At 43.4% G+C, this 23,934-nt stretch overlaps 1 long non-coding RNA gene across 2 annotated transcripts; it reads right to left on the bottom strand.

Moving 5' to 3' along the window:
* Positions 1–1,011: 1,011 nt before the first annotated feature.
* On the bottom strand, positions 1,012–22,984 carry LOC122455800. Of its 2 annotated transcripts, none has more exons than XR_006274276.1 (3): positions 22,497–22,984; positions 10,701–10,796; positions 1,012–1,575 (listed from the first exon to the last, which is right to left on the bottom strand). It is a non-coding gene; the product is annotated as an uncharacterized LOC122455800 (long non-coding RNA). The 2 variants fall into 2 exon arrangements; XR_006274279.1 differs by having other exon boundaries at positions 1,012–1,192.
* Positions 22,985–23,934: the final 950 nt, after the last annotated feature.

Raw genomic sequence — 23,934 nt, 5'->3', positions numbered from 1 at the left:
GGCCCCCTGCAACTTCCAGCACCTAGCAAAATGGGGTTCTGACCTGTGACTGGGAGTCCTAGGTGCTGTCACAATACAAAAGTGACATTTGAGTAGGAATCATGAATCAGACAAGGCCTGAGTGGTGCAGAAAGAAATGTTTTTTTAAAAAACATATCCTCTAATCCTGTTTATCTCCTGCTTCTTCTCCCTAAAGGGCTGCCTTTCTGCGAGATACTCAGAGTCCAGTGGTTTTTCAAGCCTCTCTGATTGTAAGAGTTCTGCTCACAAGGAAGTAAGAGTGAACACATGATCTCAACCAACCAACACGACTCACATTTGCATCAAATATTTGCAGTTGCTGTTTGCAACTAATCCAACAACCTATTGAGTTCAAACAACAAATCAGTTAATTGAAATTGTGTCAAGCTCAAGAGATGTCCAATCAAAAAAAGAGGCTAAATTTCATTACATTATTCATTAAGTTCTACGACGCACCTTCCTCTATATAATACCAAGAGCTTAGGTTTCTGTATAAAAGGTTTTTCTAGCCACACACTGGGACTTATGACAGCATAGATTTTTCCCATTGGAACAGATGGCATATGGCAGCAGAACTTGTTTTGATTGCACTTCACATTATTTCCCCCTGCATTTCTGCTCCTTTCCCCCCTTTTTTCTCTTTAAAATGAAAGGGAATTACATGGCCCTGAAACTGGAATTAGCATGAAGACATGTGCATCCCCTTGCAAATCTGTTCTGCATAAATAATCATTCAGCTGACTGACCTGCTAAGGCTCCTAGCCGACAGCAAAGCCTGTAATTTCTCCCATTTTGTGCTGCTCCGTCATTCCCTTATCCTGACTTCTAAGCTGTTTCCAGTCTCTTGTATCTGACATCAACTAAGATAATCAGCTGTGGATTAGGAACATCATCATTGTAGGTCTTATCAGTATAAGTATCTTAGATTAGTAGGAAGACAGATAGTTATCAGCAAAAGGATGTGACAGGACACAATGTGATAACATCATGAACATTTAAATTTCCAGAAAGTGTTTTATTTCAATTTCTCCATAAATCAGGTTTGTAACAGATGGGAGAAATGTAGGTCAGTTGCGGCCAGAGACAGACCTCTCAGTAAGCATCTGCTTAGGATTTCTTGATCATTTCTGTTTCTCTGTAACAGTATAAAAAGTGGATTTAAATCAATCAGCTATTTTAATCAGGAAAAAAAACAAACAAACAAAAACAGATTAACAATACTGTGACATGGACAAACAATAGCAGAATTGCAACGTTAGAGCTGGCACACTGTCCATGACTTGTCTCTTCAGCCAAATTCATTTCTGGTGTACGTCTAATGAAGTCAGTGGAGTTACCCGAGGGCTGACTTTAGAGCAGCATCACTATGTATTGTGGCACATGTGTTACATAAGATCCCACACTGAGCTGAAGCCCTTACAATCCCAGGGCACCAAGAGTTCGGTTAAGGACACAGTGGCAGCCTTGACTTTGAATTTCCCAGCTTCTATTGATCTGTCTCACAAACCAAATGCCACTACAACTTCATTTTTCTTCTCTTTTATTTTGAGATAGCTGTTTAATAGAAATACAAATCAGACTTTACCTGATAAGACTGTACAGCCTCTCATGTAAACATGTGTTTAAGAATATTTAAATTGTGGGGTTTTGTGTGTCTTGTTCCCAACACACCCCACCATGCATTCCACTTGGCTGGTATAAATATGTTCACCAGTGCTATTATTGCAGTATAGTTGAGATGCCCCAGTCCACCGAGGCGGTGTGGTCCCCCACCACCCCAAAGAGGGACGAGCCCCTCTGGACACCAAAGTGAGTGGAGCCAGTGAGTCCTGTGCCCACCTCCCAGAGGTCAAGGCACAGGACAGGAAGTATAAAAGCTCAACCCCAGAGCTCACTAGAGCAGCCGTCGCCAGAGACACCAGACAGCTGCAGCCTAGCTCCCAGTTGGGAGACCCCAGCAACTGGCGGCAGACCCCTTGCCAGTTACCCAGAGGAGCCCATGGTGCTTGATGCCATGGAGGACACCGTCCTGACCCAGGTACCTCCAGAGGGGGAGGTAGGAAGTACCCGGGGGCAGTCGACCCTAGTCTGGCTGCAGCACACCCTGAGCCGATGTCAGTGTGTTGCAGCCAGGATCCCCACTGACTCAGTAACAGGTCCTCTGCCACTGCTAGGACCCCGGGCCGAGATGCAGTGGAGTGGGTGCGTCCCCCCTGCCACCCAACTTGTGGGTGGCAGTCTCCCCCCTCCCAGGCCCCTCTGAGCTGAGAGCCTGGGCTGGTTGTTTACTTGTGTTTGCTCAGCCCCTGCCTGAGGGCCTGAGCCATTGACTCAGGGCTGAGCCTGCTAATTATATAACTGTTGCTCAGCTCCTGCCTGAGGATCTGAGCTGTGGACTCACTATTGCCTGCCAACCACAGGCCAGGTGTGAATAACTGTCTGTTTGCCTCTACTGTTGCGGTGGCGAGAGACTCCCAGGGCCAGGCTAATTCACTGTCAACAACTGGAAGGAAGTTCCGAGGTGGTGTGGTTCCCAGCCATCCCAAAGAGGGACGAGCCCTGGCTAAACTCCTCTACACCCAGTCATGGATCAGGGCCTTATAGTGACAGGTTTCAGAGTAGCAGCCATGTTAGTCTGTATTCGCAAAAAGAAAAAGGAGTACTTGTGGCACCTTAGAGACTAACAAATTTATTAGAGCATAAGCTTTTGTGAGCTACAGCTCACTTCATCGGATGCATTTGGTGGAAAAAACAGAGGGGAGATTTATATACACACACAGAGAACATGAAACAATGGGTTTATCATATACACTGTAAGGAGAGTGATCACTTAAGATAAGCCATCACCAGCAGCGGGGGGGGGGGGAAGGAGGAAAACCTTTCATGGTGACAAGCAAGGTAGGCTAATTCCAGCAGTTAACAAGAATATCTGAGGAACAGTGTGGGGGGGGGAGAGGAGAAATAACATGGGGAAATAGTTTTACTTTGTGTAATGACTCATCCATTCCCAGTCTCTATTCAAGCCTAAGTTAATTGTATCCAGTTTGCAAATTAATTCCAATTCAGCAGTCTCTCGTTGGAGTCTGTTTTTGAAGCTTTTTTGTTGAAGGATAGCCACTCTTAGGTCTGTACTCGAGTGACCAGAGAGATTGAAGTGTTCTCCAACTGGTTTTTGAATGTTATAATTCTTGACGTCTGATTTGTGTCCATTTATTCTTTTATGTAGAGACTGTCCAGTTTGGCCAATGTACGTGGCAGAGGGGCATTGCTGGCACATGATGGCATATATCACATTGGTAGATGCGCAGGTGAATGAGCCTCTGATAGTGTGGCTGATGTGATTAGGCCCTATGATGGTATCCCCTGAATAGATATGTGGACAGAGTTGGCAACGGGCTTTGTTGCAAGGATAGGTTCCTGGGTTAGTGGTTCTGTTGTGTGGTGTGTGATTGCTGGTGAGTATTTGCTTCAGATTGGGGGGCTGTCTGTAAGCAAGGACCGGCCTGTCTCCCAAGATCTGTGAGAGTGATGGGTCGTCCTTCAGGATAGGTTGTAGATCCTTGATGATGTGTTGGAGAGATTTTAGTTGGGGGCTGAAGGTGATGGCTAGTGGCATTCTGTTATTTTCTTTGTTAGGCCTGTCCTGTAGTAGGTGACTTCTGGGTACTCTTCTGGCTCTGTCAATCTGTTTCTTCACAGAGTGATCACTTAAGATGAGCTATTACCAGCGGGGGCGTGGGGGAGGAAGAAAACCTTTTGTGGTGATAATCAAGGTGGGCCATTTCCAGCAGTTGACAAGAACGTCTGAGGAACAGTGGGAGGTGGGGGGGGGATAGTTTTACTTTGTGTAGTGACCCATCCACTCCCAGTCTCTAGTCAAGCCTAAATTAATTGTATCCAGTTTGCAAATTAATTCCAATTCAGCAGTCTCTCCTGGGAGTCTGTTTTTGAAGGTTTTTTGTTGAAGAATAGCCACTCTTAGGACTATAATCGAGTGACCAGAGAGATTGAAGTGTTCTCCGACTGGTTTTTGAATGTTATAATTCTTTACGTCTGATTTGTGTCCATTTATTCTTTTCCATAGAGACTGTCCAGTGTGACCAATGTACATGGCAGAGGGGCATTGCTGGCACATGATGGCATATATCACATTGGTAGATGCGCAGGTGAATGAGCCTCTGATAGTGTGGCTGATGTGATTAGGCCTTATGATGGTGTCCCCTGAATAGATATGTGGACAGAGTTGGCAATGGGCTTTGTTGCAAGGATAGGTTCCTGGGTTAGTGGTTCTGTTGTGTGGTGTGTGGTTGCTGGTGAGTATTTGCTTCAGGATGGGGGACTGTCTGTAAGCAAGGACTGGCCTATCTCCCAAGATCTGTGAGAGTGATGGGTTGTCCTTCAGGATAGGTTGTAGATCCTTGATGATGCGTTGGAGAGGTTTTAGTTTGGGAACATTCAAAAACCATTCGGAGAACACTTCAATCTCTCTGGTCACTCAATTATAGTCTTAAGAGTGGCTATCCTTCAACAAAAAAACTTCAAAAACAGACTCCAAGGAGAGACTGCTGAATTGGAATTAATTTGCAAACTGGATACAATTAACTTAGGCTTGAATAAAGACTGGGAGTGGATGGGTCATTACACAAAGTAAAACTATTCCCCCCCCCCCCACTACTGTTCCTCACACATTCTTGTCAGCTGCTGGAAATGGCTCACCTTGATTATCACTACAAAAAGGTTCTCCCCCTCCCCACCCACCCCCCCCCCCCCCCCGGCTCTCCTGCTGGTAATAGCTCAGCTTATCTGATCACTCTAGTTACAGTGTTTATGGTAACACCCATTGTTTCATGTTCTCTGTGTATATAGATCTCCCCACTGTATTTTCTACTGCATGCATCCAATGAAGTGAGCTGTAGCTCATGAAAGCTTATGATCAAATAATTTGTTAGTCTAAGGTGCCACAAGTACTCCTTTTCTTTTTTGCGGACACAGACTAACACAGCTGCTACTCTGAAATCTGAATTGACAGTGCACAACTTTCCTAATGCATCATCAGACAATCAATCAGCTATGCCATCATGGGGACATTTTTTAAAGTGGTGCTTTGACACACTGGAGTATATTTTCAAACCAATACATCAAAAGTATGGGTGTGTGTCTAGTTATTTCTGAAGTGGTTTGGACTCGATCCTGCAAGGTGCTGAGCATCTTGACCCCAATCCAGCAAAACACTTGCATATGTGCTTAACTTTAGGCACATGGGCTGTTCCACAGAAGTCATGTGTTTAAAGATAAGCACATGCTTAAGCGCTTTGCTGGACTGAGGCTAGAGTGCTCTGTAGGCAACACTTGAAGGACTGAGTCCCTGGTGCACACATCTTTCATATCACTATTTTAACTTATCCCAGTGTGCCAAATTCAGTAGTTGGAGTAGAAAGATACACCCCTTGTGATACAGCTGCTCCTGCTCATACACAATATTTTTACCATTTTAAAAAAATATCCCTAAAAAAAGTAAATTATACCCTGGCAGAGATGACATTTTTCAGGTTTGGCTGTGCCCAAAATGGATCTTGTTGCTAGCAATTGTAGAATCATTGATTATCTTTTCTGCTAGGCAGTGACTGCTCTATTTCCTGTGCAGAAAGCCTCTCTGAGATGGCAGTGTGCGAAGTGGAGAAATGACAGGTTTCATCATTGCAGAAGTTGGACACTGCAGAAGCTGGCCAATTTAAAAAAGTCAATGGCAATACACATGTTCTTATGATACTGTTCAGTGGCTGGAACCAGGATCAGACTCTCCTGTGCTAGATGCTGTACAGACATGGTCCCTGCCTCAAAGAGCTAATAACCTAAAAGCCTGCTCCAGCATCCACAGAAATCAATGGGAAGCCACCCATGAAACTATGCTGATATCCAGATTTTTCAGCTGGTGTATTGATTTAATGGGAGTTTGCTTGAGTAGAGATTGTAGAGCCAGGCTTTTTACTAGGGATTCCCAGATACTACTGACAAGGTTTCTTTCCTCATTTTCCCACCCACTATCCTGGGGGCTTGGGGAGAGAAAAAACTAGCTTCTACTTCCAGGTTTCTTGTCCAGCTCAGATATCTCTGACATTGGCAGACCAGGTGCCAGCTCATGCTAAGGCCTCTAAAACGCTGACAAAAATGCATAGCTGGAAACCAGTATGGCTTACCTGTGTGTTAGTCACAGGTTTCAGAGTAGCAGCCGTGTTAGTCTGTATTCGCAAAAAGAAAAGGAGTACTTGTGGCACCTTAGAGACTAACAAATTTATTAGAGCATAAGCTTTCGTGAGCTACAGCTCACTTCATCGGATGCATTTGGTGGAAAAAACAGAGGAGAGATTTATATACACACACACAGAGAACATGAAACAATGGGTTTATCATACACACTGTAAGGAGAGTGATCACTTAAAATAAGCCATCACCAACAGCAGGGGGGGGAAGGAGGAAAACCTTTCATGGTGACAAGCAGGTAGGCTAATTCCAGCAGTTAACAAGAATATCAGAGGAACAGTGGGGGGTGGGGTGGGAGGGAGAAATACCATGGGGAAATAGTTTTACTTTGTGTAATGACTCATCCATTCCCAGTCTCTATTCAAGCCTAAGTTAATTGTATCCAGTTTGCAAATTAATTCCAATTCAGCAGTCTCTCCTTGGAGTCTGTTTTTGAAGCTTTTTTGTTGAAGTATAGCCACTCTTAGGTCTGTGATCGAGTGACCAGAGAGATTGAAGTGTTCTCCAACTGGTTTTTGAATGTTATAATTCTTGACGTCTGATTTGTGTCCATTCATTCTTTTACGTAGAGACTGTCCAGTTTGGCCAATGTACATGGCAGAGGGGCATTGCTGGCACATGATGGCATATATCACATTGGTAGATGCGCAGGTGAACGAGCCTCTGATAGTGTGGCTGATGTGATTAGGCCCTATGATGGTATCCCCTGAATAGATATGTGGACAGAGTTGGCAACGGGCTTTGTTGCAAGGATAGGTTCCTGGGTTAGTGGTTCTGTTGTGTGGTGTGTGGTTGCTGGTGAGTATTTGCTTCAGATTGGGGGGCTGTCTGTAAGCAAGGACTGGTCTGTCTCCCAAGATCTGTGAGAGCGATGGGTCGTCCTTCAGGATAGGTTGTAGATCCTTGATGATGCGTTGGAGAGGTTTTAGTTGGGGGCTGAAGGTGATGGCTAGTGGCGTTCTGTTGTTTTCTTTGTTGGGCCTGTCCTGTAGTAGGTGACTTCTGGGTACTCTTCTGGCTCTGTCAATCTGTTTCTTCACTTCAGCAGGTGGGTATTGTAGTTGTAGGAATGCATGATAGAGATCTTGTAGGTGTTTGTCTCTGTCTGAGGGGTTGGAGCAAATGCGGTTATATCGTAGCGCTTGGCTGTAGACAATGGATCGAGTGGTATGATCTGGATGAAAGCTAGAGGCATGTAGGTAGGAATAGCGGTCAGTAGGTTTCCGATATAGGGTGGTGTTTATGTGACCATCGCTTATTAGCACCGTAGTGTCCAGGAAGTGGATCTCTTCTGTGGACTGGTCCAGGCTGAGGTTGATGGTGGGATGGAAATTGTTGAAATCATGGTGGAATTCCTCAAGAGCTTCTTTTCCATGGGTCCAGATGATAAAGATGTCATCAATGTAGCGCAAGTAGAGTAGGGGCATTAGGGGACAAGAGCTGAGGAAGCGTTGTTCTAAGTCAGCCATAAAAATGTTGGCATACTGTGGGGCCATGCGGGTACCCATCGCAGTGCCGCTGATTTGAAGGTATACATTGTCACCAAATGTGAAATAGTTATGGGTCAGGACAAAGTCACAAAGTTCTGCCACCAGGTTAGCCGTGACAGTATCGGGGATACTGTTCCTGACGGCTTGTAGTCCATCTTTGTGTGGAATGTTGGTGTAGAGGGCTTCTACATCCATAGTGGCTAGGATGGTGTTTTTAGGAAGATCACCAATGGACTGTAGTTTCCTCAGGAAATCGGTGGTGTCTCGAAGATAGCTGGGAGTGCTGGTAACGAAGGGCCTGAGGAGGGAGTCTACATAGCCAGACAATCCTGCTGTCAGGGTGCCAATGCCTGAGATGATGGGGCGCCCAGGATTTCCAGGTTTATGGATCTTGGGTAGCAGATAGAATACCCCAGGTCGGGGCTCCAGGGGTGTGTCTGTGCGGATTTGTTCTTGTGCTTTTTCAGGGAGTTTCTTGAGCAAATGCTGTAGTTTCTTTTGGTAACTCTCAGTGGGATCAGAGGGTAATGGCTTGTAGAAAGTGGTGTTGGAGAGCTGCCTAGTAGCCTCTTGTTCATACTCCGACCTATTCATGATGACGACAGCACCTCCTTTGTCAGCCTTTTTGATTATGATGTCAGAGTTGTTTCTGAGGCTGTGGATGGCACTGTGTTCTGCATGGCTGAGGTTATGGGGTAAGCGATGCTGCTTTTCCACAATTTCAGCTCGTGCACGTCGGCGGAAGCAGTCTATGTAGAAATCCAGGCTGCTGTTTCGACCTTCAGGAGGAGTCCACCCAGAATCCTTCTTTTTGTAGTGTTGGCAGGAAGGTCTCTGTGGGTTAATATGTTGGTCAGAGGTGTGTTGGAAATATTCCTTGAGTCTGAGACGTCGAAAATAGGATTCTAGGTCACCACAGAACTGTATCATGTTCGTGGGGGTGGAGGGGCAAAAGGAGAGGCCCCGAGATAGGACAGATTCTTCCGCTGGGCTAAGAGTATAGTTGGATAGAGCCACTATGGATGGAGAAGCCCTCTACACCAACATTCCACACAAAGATGGACTACAAGCCGTCAGGAACAGTATCCCCGATACTGTCACGGCTAACCTGGTGGCAGAACTTTGTGACTTTGTCCTGACCCATAACTATTTCACATTTGGTGACAATGTATACCTTCAAATCAGCGGCACTGCGATGGGTACCCGCATGGCCCCACAGTATGCCAACATTTTTATGGCTGACTTAGAACAACGCTTCCTTAGCTCTCGTCCCCTAATGCCCCTACTCTACTTGCGCTACATTGATGACATCTTTATCATCTGGACCCATGGAAAAGAAGCTCTTGAGGAATTCCACCATGATTTCAACAATTTCCATCCCACCATCAACCTCAGCCTGGACCAGTCCACAGAAGAGATCCACTTCCTGGACACTACGGTGCTAATAAGCGATGGTCACATAAACACCACCCTATATCGGAAACCTACTGACCGCTATTCCTACCTACATGCCTCTAGCTTTCATCCAGATCATACCACTCGATCCATTGTCTACAGCCAAGCGCTACGATATAACCGCATTTGCTCCAACCCCTCAGACAGAGACAAACACCTACAAGATCTCTATCATGCATTCCTACAACTACAATACCCACCTGCTGAAGTGAAGAAACAGATTGACAGAGCCAGAAGAGTACCCAGAAGTCACCTACTACAGGACAGGCCCAACAAAGAAAACAACAGAACGCCACTAGCCATCACCTTCAGCCCCCAACTAAAACCTCTCCAACGCATCATCAAGGATCTACAACCTATCCTGAAGGACGAGCCATCGCTCTCTCAGATCTTGGGAGACAGACCAGTCCTTGCTTACAGACAGCCCCCCAATCTGAAGCAAATACTCACCAGCAACCACACACCACACAACAGAACCACTAACCCAGGAACCTATCCTTGCAACAAAGCCCGTTGCCAACTCTGTCCACATATCTATTCAGGGGATACCATCATAGGGCCTAATCACATCAGCCACACTATCAGAGGCTCGTTCACCTGCGCATCTACCAATGTGATATATGCCATCATGTGCCAGCAATGCCCCTCTGCCATGTACATTGGCCAAACTGGACAGTCTCTACGTAAAAGAATGAATGGACACAAATCAGACGTCAAGAATTATAACATTCAAAAACCAGTTGGAGAACACTTCAATCTCTCTGGTCACTCGATCACAGACCTAAGAGTGGCTATACTTCAACAAAAAAGCTTCAAAAACAGACTCCAAGGAGAGACTGCTGAATTGGAATTAATTTGCAAACTGGATACAATTAACTTAGGCTTGAATAGAGACTGGGAATGGATGAGTCATTACACAAAGTAAAACTATTTCCCCATGGTATTTCTCCCTCCCACCCCACCCCCCACTGTTCCTCTGATATTCTTGTTAACTGCTGGAATTAGCCTACCTGCTTGTCACCATGAAAGGTTTTCCTCCTTCCCCCCCCTGCTGTTGGTGATGGCTTATTTTAAGTGATCACTCTCCTTACAGTGTGTATGATAAACCCATTGTTTCATGTTCTCTGTGTGTGTGTATATAAATCTCTCCTCTGTTTTTTCCACCAAATGCATCCGATGAAGTGAGCTGTAGCTCACGAAAGCTTATGCTCTAATAAATTTGTTAGTCTCTAAGGTGCCACAAGTACTCCTTTTCTTTCTGTGTGTTAGTATTATTTAAATAGCTATTAGAGTTATATGAACATGTTTAAAGTTTATGAAATGCTTGTAGGATGCTGCATGTATTAACCCTACTTATAATGTCTGCATCCCATGTTATCAGGTAATATTTAAATGTTTGCTCTGTAACTATAAATGTTTTCTAAGACTGTAAATTCCCCAGAGCTCAAGGAGAAGTATTAACAAGTGTGAAACCGCAAGAAGTGTTGTCTACAGACATCAGACAAGCCACTGAACAAAAGACTGTTGATTGTTTCCCCTCACACTCCATGGCCCATCACAGCTTGAATGCTGGGGAAAGGGAATAAAAACCTGTTAAAAGAAATTGGAATCTTCATGCTGTCTGGACTCTAAGGGGAAGACTCCCAAATATAAGCCAGAGATCCCCAAGCTACTTGACTTGGGCTAGCCCTAGAGGACATAAAAGTTTAATCATCACAGAAGCTTCTATGATACTTAAGCTTGTACCTCATTTGTGTGTCTGTTTACGTGATTTAATATTATAAATAACTCATTTCTTTTCTGAGTTAATAAATCTTCAGTTAGTTACAGGACTGCCTACAAGTGCTGTCTTTGTGGATTGGAGAATTCACCTGGAGTAAGTGACTCGTTCTTTGGGACTGGCAGTAATCTGAATATTGATGTGATTTGTGGTGTAAGCAGCCATCTATCACACAGTCCAGCTTGCCTGTGTGGCAAGACAGTCTGGAACACCCAAAGAGACCGTCTGACTCCCTGGTAAGACTTGTGAGTTAGGAATTCACATGTTACTGGGTTGGTGAAATCTAATTATAGACCATAGAGACCTTAAACTGGTTATGTTTGCTTCTTGTCTGGCCTGAGATTGGCATTTAGGGTCATGAACCACTCCAGACAGCACAACAATCTCAATTATAACTAAACAGCTGCATACACACAGAGTGAGCGAACATTTCTTTACAATTCTGACATATTAAAGCTGAATATTGTCAAACACTATTGACTTCAGTTTCAAATCCAATTCAAACTACAGAGCATTAATAAATCAAGTCAACTGATGAAGCAGATTCCCACTGTGTATAATCTTAAACTCTGAAAGATTTACTAAGGTCCATATCCCCAGATCTAACATGACTAGTATAGTTAGAAACTATAATGACTACAGCTGGAAGATTAGATTTAGTTTAAGAGAATCATTAATCTCACAACCGCATTAGGGAAAAGAATCATAAAAGTGTTGAACTCAATTTGGACATTGCTCAAAGCAGCATGTAAAGCAGTGGTAGTAGCCTATAGAATCTGATTGTGTTGGGCATATTTCTTTTCTTAATGCGGCAGCAGCAAATTGCTAATACAAGCTTGACAATATGGTTTTTTTAAAATGTGGAACAGTAGTTAACGAACACAGGGCATACTCTCTATGTTGATGGGTGTGACGCCAACATCATTCAATGATATAACGGCAAGTGGGAAGAATTTGTCAGTTGTCAAAAGACAGCTCTTCCCATGAAAGATACTGAGATCTTCACTAGTTTTAGTTTTGGCACTAAGACATGAGGATCTGCTGCTGAGCAAGACTCCTTGACATATGTGCCGCACACAAAGCCGCAACAGGAAGCTGAAAACTGGAACCAATGTGTATAGCCAAATGGTCAAAAGTAGCATCCACAATTCTAATGTGAGTGGGCTCCACTGGCAAAACACCACCTGTGTCTTTCTTTGCTTGCTACCATGAACTGAATGCTATTTTTTTTTAAATCAACACCTTGGGACAGATCCTCTCTGGTAAAAAAATGATGTAGTGGAGCTTCACTAATTTACACCAGCTGAGGGTCCAGCTCTTTGTTTGAAATGGTTAATAATCAGAATAAAGGTCTGCTGGGAGATCATTCTAATTGATTGTTGTTGGCAGCATGTAATTCATGTGATTACATTTTCTTATTTTCTTTCCCAACCCACTTTCCCCCCCATAGCCTGTAGCTATTTGTAAACAAAAGATACCTTGGTTTGTGATTTATGGCCAAGATGTGCTCAGTGCAGGACTGATGGTGGGAAAGACAAAGATGACTGTATGCCAACCTTGCACTTCACCAATCCCCAGGGCTGGTTTGGCTCCTGACATGAGTTAGATGAGTCCTGAGGCTACTCTAACTTCTGCCAGCTTCACTTCTGTTAATATTTCCCTATGGACAGTTATACTAACTACTGCCCCAGCTGTGACTCAGCCTCTGGCCAACCTACAGCTGGGGGGGCTGCAAGGGTGGGTGGTGAAGTTCTGGCTCCATTCACCAGAAGATTCCCACGTGCTAGCCACTTTCTGCCAGTGCAAACAGATCAGAACAGGGGTGCCCGATGTGTTTATTTCAACTTTCTTGTTAAAGTTCATCCATAGTTAGGGAAAAAACCATTCAAATTGGGAAACTGATTTTGGTTCTGTTAAAAATACAGTATGGGCCAGATCCTGATTCCAATGGAGTTACTTTTGCACCTGCTCAGCACATCAGAATCAAGACCTTGATTTATCATCTGTTTCAGATGGTGTACCCAGTGAACCCCTCTGCAGAACAGAAAACCAGTTGCTCAGCTGAGCTCCACAGCCTTTTGCTGCTTGCATGGTGTAGCCAGTAGTACATATTTCCTGCTTATTTGAACACACTAATTAGTACACATCCTGTATTGAGCGCTATTCTCTCTAGATAGTGGTAACATTTTTCTCTCTCAATTTCTTCCCTTCTTTGTTATTCGTTTATGTGTTCAGATATATATTGATTAAGTAGTTACAAAAGGATTTTCCAGTCTCTCAGAAAGCTCCCAGTGATCCAGTTTGTCATATTATTCAGTTGGGGCTTCTTAAAGGATCATGAATGTTTTAGTGATTTGTGACTCAGTCTCTCTTTTAAAGTGAGTCAGGCAGCTGAAATTGATCACCAGATTATCTGAAATATAAACATGAGAAGAATATACTGTATTATTCTGATGCTTTCAAAAGACTTTTCTAGGTTCAGATTTAGGTCAGAATTTTGTCTAGATCACTACTTCTAAGATAAGCAAGGACACTGGCCAAGGTAAAATTTGGCCCTACAGCTGAGCTGAGGAGTTCATTAAGCAATGAAACAAGAATGATGTCTGACAATTTGATAATTATCACATTAGTGCTCCAGCAGGTCAGGGCAGGGTTCCACAGAGCCCTGGAAAGCAACAACTTGCACCCCCAGATAGCAGATACACTGTACTGTGATTGATAGTGCTAGTCAACTGGGGAATGGAAGCGTCTCCCAGCTGGTAGACCATACACCTTTATGCTTACTACATGGGCTGACACAGGAGTGAGTTTCTAATCCCAGGAGTTTCTTCAACACTAAGTTGCACTTCTTGTTTAAACAAGTCCTGGCAAAGGGCCTGCAATTGCCTCTCTTCAAACATTCACATCAACTGTATATCTCACTCAAGTGATTATCTGCCCAAAGTATACAAAAAGGGTGTAAACATGGCTGAATCAAAATGTTCAGCATTTGTGTGTTTGCTCAAGAATCCTTTACTGTTTACACAGTTCTACAGAGGAATAAGGTCTAGCAGATAGGGTGCTGGACTGGGAGTTAGGAGCACTGGGTTCAGTTCCTGGTTCTGTCACTGACATGTTGTGTAACTTTGGGCAGGCCACTTCTCCTCTCCTTCCACCTTTTGTCTTGTCTATTTAGGTTGTAAGCAATTCTGGGATAGGAACAGCCTTTTCCTGAGTGTCTATACAATGTCTGGCACAATGAGATACAGATCTTGGCTGGGGCCTCTAGATCAGAGGTTTTCAAACTTCATTGCATCGTGACCCACTTCCAAAACCACAAATTACCACACGACCCCAGGAGGAGGGAATAAAGCCTAAGCTTTCCTGAGCCCCGCTGCCCCACTAAAGCAGAAGCCCCACTGCCATAGGTGTATGGGGCCAAAGCCCTAGGGGTTCAGCCCCAGGCAGCAGGCCTGTAACCTGAGCCCCGCTGCCCAGGGCTGAAGCCTTCGGGCTTCGGCTTTGGCCTGGACAGTGGGGTTCAGGCTTCGGCCTCAGGCCCCAGCAAGTCTTAGCCAGCCTTGGCAACCCCATTAAAATGGGGTCCCGACCCATTTTGGAGTCTCAACCCATAGTTTGAGAACTGCTGCTCTAGCTGCTAGTGTAATACAAATAAGGAGCCTTGCCCGAGATCTTTATGCTAGGGGTGTGGAGAAAGGGACAAATATTATAGAAGAGGAACTGTAAGGATTTAGCTGCAGCCTGGATGTCAAATCTGACACCAGAATTGTCTGGGAGAGTGGCAAGATGATGGAATTACCCAAAGTGATAGAGAAATGCAGAACATTTAATTATACCAGAAATGTAAACCTGTGATACAGCGTATTGTAAAGCTAAAAAAAGAAAAGCCAATATTCTAACCTTGCTATCACAAACCAGCCCTCACATTTGGAGCTCTTAGCATCTTTGAGAGTATGGAAAGGGCTGTGTTTAAAAAAGGCACAGCCTCTTCTTGTTAAATTTGCAGTGACGCCAATATAAATCATTCATAAACAAGGAGGTATTTTTCATGGGAGATTTTTTTTTTTTTGAACACCCAGAGGGTAAAGGAATAAAAATGGAAACTTTCCATCTCCACAGAGCTCTTTCTGTGAACTGCAAACTGGATGTGATTGGATTTAAACTGGTTCCAGGTTAAGGCCCTTTGAAATAAAGCCAGTTTAGCAGCTGAGCCTATTTTACCTGGGCAAGAGAATAAATCAAGAGTTATCTTTGAGTCCTTTTGGCTCAGTATTGGTACTTGTGGCAAACTTAACTGAGTTAAATGTTCCTATTCTAGTTTTTATAATTTATCCACTTCAGTGTACTATAATGTCTTTTCTAAAACAGAATGTCCTGCAGAGACCTAATGCGTCCAATTCAAACATGACATGAAAATGTATTGCATTCAAAAAAGTAGACATGGATGCACTATTAATCCTTGAACATCTGAAATACAAGATTTGTCACCACATTATTAATTATGGATCCTTATATTTAGGTAGCCTAACACTTTTTAGCGTACAGGAGTTTTGCAACTTTTATCGGAAAAGTTCTCCCACCTCCATTATTTGCAGCAATATTTAGCAGGGAGAACGCCCACAGGCCACAGAAATAGTTTTTTTCTTTGTTGCATGAAATTCAGTTCAGGTTTACCAGAGATATAAAACTTTAAAGTTACTATTTTCCTGGTCTCACTTGTGCTTCTCACATTTTCTTTGCTAGAATGAACTGGACACTAGATCAGGTTGCAAATTCTGCCACCTTACAAGTATGAATTATGATGGTGCAGTCTTTAATTACATGATCAGAGACTGTTTTTCCCACAAGATCTCTGCCTCCTTCCAATGTACAGGATAGATACACAAGACCACCAAATTAAAGTTGCACAGGAAACTGTAAGTCTGGCATGTCCTAACTTTTGAGTCCTTGACTTTGCAACATTAGTGTTCTTTGAAAGCAAGGTTTCTGCATGTAATTTAATATTTACATTGAAGTAGTGCACAGACAGGGGCCAAATTAGAACAAATTAGGACTCTAGACATATTATGATGTGTGTACACCACAGCTATTCCTCTGTGGTCTGTCCCACCAGCCACAAGTGATCTAGCAGGGGCCCTTCCCTCCAGCAGTGGCAAGAGGCTTGCCTCCCCCAGAAAGGCAAGGGTGGCAGCAGCTCTGCTCCCTAGCCACCCCATTACTCACCCCTGCTTCTGACAGGTGTCTGCTTGAATGGGTGGGCTGGGCCCACTGTAATCTTTTCTTTCTACTGCCTACAGAATCCTCTCTTGGGGTGGTGTTGGCAGGGCCCCACAAAGAAGTATGTGTTTTTGCAGTTAATAACCCTTGAGATGAACAGGGCAGCTCACTCCCTTAGAGCTATTATTCCAGGCTGCCTGCAGACTCAGGTACTCATGATAGTGGTTACATGGAGGTCTCCTTTTCAAGCTCTTCTTCACCATTTGGGCTAGAAATGTACTTTATTTTGAATATGAAGGAGGAGTTTCTGAAGTAATGATACATCTTCAGAAGCTAGGCCCTTGACACAGGCCTATCTATGCCTTAATCCAGTCTTCACAAGATAACAAGGCCATGATCCCGATTAGGGTATTTAGAGGTGCAAATCCATATAAAGACCATCTTTCCCCTGGAGGAGTTTACAGTCAGGTACTCCTCATTAGCTACCCCATTTTAGCTTGCAGAGCTCCCTAGTGCTGGTGCAATGAGGTGGAATACTGTCATTAAGTATTTTACTCACATCCTTTGGATAAGATTATATCTGTGATGAGATTGCTCGTTTAACATGAGCCACACTCATTTCTTAGCCAGTCCTCCCAATGTGCCTAGTTATTTACTGCAAAGATAGAAGAGCCTATATGAGTCTGGAGTGGCATGTAGCCATATTTGCTCCAAAGTCACAATTCCTCCACTGTGCCCTTCTTGGAGGGAATTAATTCAATGCAGCCCTGAAAAGGGTACATCTTACTTTCCCCACAGTGGCCAGCCAGCTCCTCCATGGCTCTGCCCACTCCCTATAGCTCTCTACCCATCCACTTTCTTGTAGCAGGAGTGCCAGTACAAGAGCTGTGGAAAGGGGTGGGTGAGGGAAGCACTTATGACCACTGTAGCCACAAGGATGGAATGGAGATCTGTGCTTCTCCCTGTTCACCCAGGTTAGAGCTAACAATAATCTAGCTTTTAGAGCTCTCCTGGCAGAGCTGGAATAGAACATTTACTTTAAAAATGTAAGTTAGCTGAACAGAGTCACCAAACAAAGAAAGGGCCAGATTCCAATCTTTGGAAAACCCATGCACATCTGGAATTGCTTTCTCCTGACGACAGTGGAGTTACTCTAGCTTTACACCAGCACAACTAAGATCAGGCTTGGGCCCATACTGCGAAGTTGCCTTTTTTACTCAGGTCTAGTTCAAGTGTGTATATATAAACACTAGCAGGTAGGAATAAATGTCTGGGCTTTATATGGCTGAGTGGGGACATTCCAGACATTCTTGTATATGCTGGTGCAGTAGATTCAGCCCTTCAAGGATTAAGAACAATGCTGCAGACAGCCTTTGGCTATTGCTCTCAGAAGGAGAGATTCCTATCATTTTATCGGCTGCAGCAAAAGAGTACAGAACTGACTACGTGTTGGTAGTACAGTTTCCATAGCTGTGACACAGAAATTAATGGCAGATAATCTGCTAGAGTACAGACAGTCAGACATCTTGCTGGCAACTCAGAATACATGGAGGATAAACTCTTCTCTCAGTTACACAGCCATAAGCCCAGAAAAATTTCCTTAACCTCAATGGAATTTCTCTGGATTTACACCAGAGCAGAATTTGGCCTACTGTATTTTGCTATATCATTGAATGACCATCTTAACCTGTTGGAAAGCTAATGATGGAAAATGTGCCTCATAAATATATATGTATATTGCAGCTGTGTAAATATATATAAAAAAATCTGTAAGCAAACATGCGAGTGCTTCAACAAGTTCTCTGGATTCCACCTAGCTTTACTTTTATTTTCCACACACACATAAAATTTTATAGCATTGGAAGAGTAGAAGGTCTCCGGAAAGCTATTTTTGACAAATCTGTTCACAAAAATCAAGATGAACAGTATCCCCTTGACTGAGTGCATGTGTTAAATACGAAACATTTTGTAATCTGTACTTGTTGCTTGCACTGTTGGTGCCAAATTGTTGCTGACTGTGAAATTCAAGAGTCATTCTGAAAAAGAACTTGGGACAGAAACGCCAGAGGGGAGAAAATATGCCCACTAACGTAGGGGTAAATCAAGAAACATGCCAATGAAGGCAATAGAGTTACACTAGTGTCAAACTGGTGTGGGAAGAGAATCAGGCCTCAGGAGAGACTGCTTGCTTTCTCTCTTGGGACTCAATTGTGACTTGAACATCATGCCTGCACAAAGGATGAATGCTGAGTAAGAATATGAATGGCCTAGCTTGTATGTGGTAAATAGGTGCTGTATGCCTGCTTATCCTTCCTCCAGATCAGGTCAATGAGGAGTGGCCGGGGAGGAGCAGTGAATAGGCTTTGTCTCCATCCCCCAAGACATGAGCAAGAGCACCTGAACTTGCACTGTAGTTATCGTTTGTTGAGTTTATAGGTCAGTGGCAAATCATCATCCACCTGGATCAAGGGGGGGAGCCAGGAAGATGTTTCTCAGGCCCAGTACCTTCTGTGGCCATGCTGCAGGTACACCACACTTTTGCTCAGGGCTGTGCCTAAAAGTCAATCTGCCTTTCAATTTTTATGAGTGGTGTTTAGTCAGCAAAGTAGCCCTTGACTTACAATCCAATCAACGGATAACTTCTCCGTCCACCTATTTCAAGGGGAAAAACAAGGATGGGGGCAGGGTTTGACATGTCTGATATTTTAAGAACTAATAAATTGGTTACATCTGTACAGCTGAGGAGTGGTGTTTTTGCCAAAGCTATTGAGGCCTATTTACAGCATTCAGTCAGAAAATAAACTTATTAAAAATAAGGTAGTCTCAGTGACAAAGAAAGTATTGGATGTGTGCAAAATGAAAGCATTAAACAATGAATGCATTTCCTGAGGATCTGAGCCTTAGAAAAAGCCAGACAAAATATTTTTAGTGGCATTCAGCACTCCGTGTTGGAGAGCCATTTATAAGAGCTCATTATGAGTTATTCCTCTCTGCTACAGGGAGTACCAAAAATAAATAACCCTCAGAAAAAGAAATAGAGAAACAGATGCTGGAACCAGGAGTACTGTGGGTACAGCAGCTTGAAGTGGTTCCATCATATACAGGGTTTACAGTTTGGTTCAATGGCTTTCAGCCCCCCCGCCTATTATACAAATTGTTTCAGCACCCCGTAAAGAAATATCTACCCATGAGAAAGACTCATGGTACCTGGCTTTATTTGACAGGGATCATGTATGCAAAGACTCCAGGCAAATTTCTCTTCTTTAATCCATCATGTGGATGAAAAGAAGAATTTTGCTTTAATGTAATGTCTCCAAATCCTCAAACCCCTCCCCTTCTTAAGAGTGTTATACATCTTCAACCGTTCTTCCCTCCAGTAGCATGAAACTACTGTAGGGAACAGAGGATAGGTCTGATAAACAGAAGGTCTGAACCAGTATTATTTAATTTCCTTATTTCCCCCTACAGGGCAACTGCTCTAAACCTTATTAGAGCACATACAGCATATATTTCAACAATGAGCTACTGCATTGGGCAACAAAATGAGCTTTTTAAATGTCTCATTCCACTGAAATCCTAGGTGTAAATTTCTAGAGCCCTGCTTAGCCACCTGCCAAATTGTAAGGGCTATATCATGGTGGTCACAACCAGAGCGTGTGTGCAGGGGGTGGGGGGGGGGGATGTGTAACATCTGAGCAACAGTGGCTAAAATATCTTCAGAGAGGCTGGGGGAGTGTGCTCAGATGCAGCACTTTCTAGACTTTTTAAGAGATACAGCAGGCACCTTCTGTAATACTTGCCAGAAGTTAGGCATGGACTGCCCAACCTGGCCACTAATAATTGAAGCAGGAGTCAGGCCCAGTGGGTACAGCAGGACTTAGTAACCAGGAATCAGAGTCCAGAGTTGGAGCCAGAGGCCAGGTGCCAGACATGAAGTCAGAAGTAAGGAAATGGAGCAGAGGGTCAGGACCAGGTTACCTGGCATAAGGGAAGGCTGGGGCCAAGGCAGGAGCACGCCTGGGAACAAGCAGATACAGAAGCTACCACAGCTGTGGGCAAATACTTTGCACAGCTACTAAACTGCTGATGCTGGGCTTAAGATCCTGTCTTCTGATTCTTCCAACCAATCAGGTGGTGTAGCCTGTCAGACAGCCTATTACAGATCAGCTGTGCGCGTTAAGTTGCCCAGAGATTGGCTCTTCTGCAGGCCCCGATTTCGGACACCACTCTCCCTTACTTGCAGTGAATGTGGCCTTTGCTCAATGTGGCCATCTTCTGTGCAGGAGCATTACACCTTCTCCTCTTCATAATACCCCTTTCCTGGCATTATGGTGGTTATAATTTGGCTCTAAACATAGTCTATACAGGGTACATCATGCCACTGTCTAACAGCCTCCAAAGCAGAAATTAAAGATAGAGAAGACCTCTTGGATCAACTTGTTTATTGCCCCCCTGGATTATAGAGCAATGCTATCTACAGTGCATTAAGTGCTTTGTCTAGTCTAATGACAGATATTGTAGCTATTTAAACAGGACTACCAAGTATTCTCCAGTTTTACTGGAGATGTATTTTGCAGGCAACTGTTCATTGAGACCTTGATCCTGCTCACATTAAAGAAATTATGGAAAAATCTCCTATTGACTTCAGTGGGACCTGGATCTTGCTCTAAGTTTGTAAAAATGGGCAATGGCCATAATTCTAAGAAGTATATGTTCCAGTGAAAAAAAATTACATACGGGGCCAAATTCTCCTCATTTATGCCAGTAGAACCCCATTCTAGCTGAGAAAAAAAAAAAGGTTGGCCTTAGTTCTTTAAGGCAGAAAGGGGAATAGCTGTCATGGCTGTTGGTGACCACAAGCTTGTTGTCGTCCCCCCATGTTGCCCTGGTGCTGTAAATGTTTGTACAGGAAGCATAGCTGTTGCCTTGACCCAGGAATTTTGTTACGGGATTGTTCCAGTGACTTTAAAAATTTAATCATAAATGATTTAGTTCCTCATGGAAATTTCTGAATCATTTTCTCATTCAGATGCTGACCTTAGCAGATCCATAACTCACTACAAGCAGGTATATTTGATAAGGGAAAATATACAACCCTTAGAGTAAACATATTATATTTTAACACTGAGACATTGATGTTAATTGCAGTATATTTTACATTAGATATCAGAGGCTAAATTCTATTGAGTTACACAAGTGTAAATCCAGAGTAGCTCCATTGGGCCAGATTCACCCCTGCTAGCATAGAGTGTGATCTAATTCCCATTGGAAACAAAAACAAACCCCACCTCAAACAGAAGTCTTTGCATTGACTTTAATAGGAGTTGGATTGGTCCCACAGAGGAGTATAAATGAGGGTAATAGGTTAGCAACAAGACTATGCATTTACATAGGGTAGCTATGTGTGTAACTAGATAGCACAAGAGAAGATGGTTATAAAATATAAAATGTGAAGTTTGCTAAAAACTAAGAGTATCCTCAAACACCTAAAAGTGTGTGGGGGGGTTAAACACAATACTTATTTTGTGGGTTTTGGGGATGGAAAACTATCCGTATTAAAATGGAGAGCATAGTAATAGAATTCTATAGAGAATTATTCAGACACAAACAACAGGCAGCCTGAGCCTGCCTGAGTCCTGCACATCTCATTCATTCCTTACTCAGGCATATCTCCCACTGGAGGCAACAAGTCGCATGCCTAGAAAAGGAGTGAGTACTGGAGCATTGGATTGGGCTCAGAGCACCAGCTCGTCAAAGAAGAATGCATAATCAATACTTCTATCCCCATAGGCACCATCACCTTCTCTTGTGTATTGCATTACACTTATTACAAAGTGCTAAGGCACTTTTTGGAAATATAGGCACGATGGCTCTCGTGTCCGATGCAAATAGTCAATTATATTCAAACTCTCTATATTTTCATTCAGATAACAGCCATAATATAGCCCTACACCTTATTAAGCATAACATTGACCATATTTGGATGAAAGGAGCTATTCCAGGACCTGACCACTTTTCCCACAGCTATCACTGTGACCACTGAAATGCCAACTGTTCATTGTGCTTACCTTTAAGCACATGAGCAGTCCCAGTAAAGCCCTCAGGAGTGCTCACGTGCTTACAGCTGAGCGCATGCACCAAGTGTTCGCATGATAGGGGCCGAAATGTCTAACTATCATCATTGGAAATTTGCCACACCCTTCACACCATTATCACAATCCCTGGAGCATGCTGTCTAATCAGCATGTAGAACAATTTGATCCACAACATACCTGCTTTCCAAACAATGAATATACTAGATATGAAGGAATGGGCTCCAGTCACCACTGTGGTACCTGCTTGTGGTGCATCTGGGGATTAGCTCATCGCTGATTTGATGCTTCTTCTGGAAGTTGCTCAGCCCCTTGTCCCAGTCTTATACTGAGGCCTTTCCTCATGCTAACAAGCTGCAGTATTTCCTCTTCATAGCTTTGCCCTCTGGCCAGGTCACTACAGGTTGTCTCCTTTCAGGGTACTTTCTAAAGGGTTTCTAAACAAAACCCCCTTAGGCAGTTTTCAAAGTCCACTGCCCTGTTTGTGCCGCTCGCTCAGGGGCTGGCAAAGGAACTCAGGACTGCCCTGTACATTGGGTTCCAGCCTAGGGATCTTACAATTAGCTGCTAAGTTCCATAGGGTTTCACCCTTGCTATTGTGTTTCCTAGGCTTCTTACTACTCCTGTCTCTCAACCCTGGGAGTGACTGCTAATCCCTTCTCTGCCATGCTGTGTTGTACTCTGCTCCCTGGCTTTACATATGCCCTTTCCTGCCCAGCTGGGCTTCATGTTCAATTATGATTGTACAGCCAGCGTGCACCTCGCTCAGGTGCAGCCCATCCTGTCCAGTGGTCCTTTCTGATCCATTTTAACCCCTTTAGGAATAGTGTGAGGGAGAACACCCTGTCACACTAGAAAAAGTAATATATTTTCACTATGAAAAAACCCATTAAGCATTATATTATGTCCTCAGCCGCATTAATCTGTCTCTATAAAAACGTTGTTACATCTAATAACTGAAGTTCAATCTATGGTACTATTTATAGTCTAAAAACTGTCAGTAGCTTCCCTCAGGATTAAAAGTCTGAAACAGCTGTTAATGGAATAAAATCTAATAGAAAGAACCAGAGAAGCTTCTATTAAATTTGACTCCATGGAACAGGTGTTTTAGCTTATTTCACTCCATGGAAGGTTGTAATATGATCCAAAGTGAGTTTGTTTTCTGTAGTTGTCTGGTTTTCCCAATAAATGTTAATTTGACTTTGTGCTGTACTGTCATTTGTATAAATTATCTTCAGATTGCATAGCTTTAAAACATGCCATTGCTCTTTACCTGACTCAGAGCTTGGCCTTTTCAAAGCACAATACCATGTTGATTTCAGGTGGAGGAGGAGGAGGAGACATTTCATTCTTCCTCCTTGAAACATACCAGGCCAAATTTTATGCTGCTTTATTCTCTGTGTTAATCCGGTTAAAGATAATGGGACTATATGGGATGCAACACACCACAAAATTTGACCTTTAATTGTAGATAGCTTGAGGCAATTCAAATCTCAACGGAAAGTCTAAGAAAATACCGTTTGCTTGTAATAGTTAATGCAGACAAGCTAAATAGCTTTTCATTTAAAGCATTTATCTGTTAATCCTACATAAAAAGTTATAAAAAGCAACAGAAATA

Source organism: Dermochelys coriacea, chromosome 1 (genome assembly GCF_009764565.3).
Source record: "Dermochelys coriacea isolate rDerCor1 chromosome 1, rDerCor1.pri.v4, whole genome shotgun sequence".
NCBI classification, from domain to species: domain Eukaryota; kingdom Metazoa; phylum Chordata; order Testudines; family Dermochelyidae; genus Dermochelys; species Dermochelys coriacea.
Note: the sequence above shows the minus strand (reverse complement) of the source record. Positions and strands in the feature narration are given on the sequence as shown.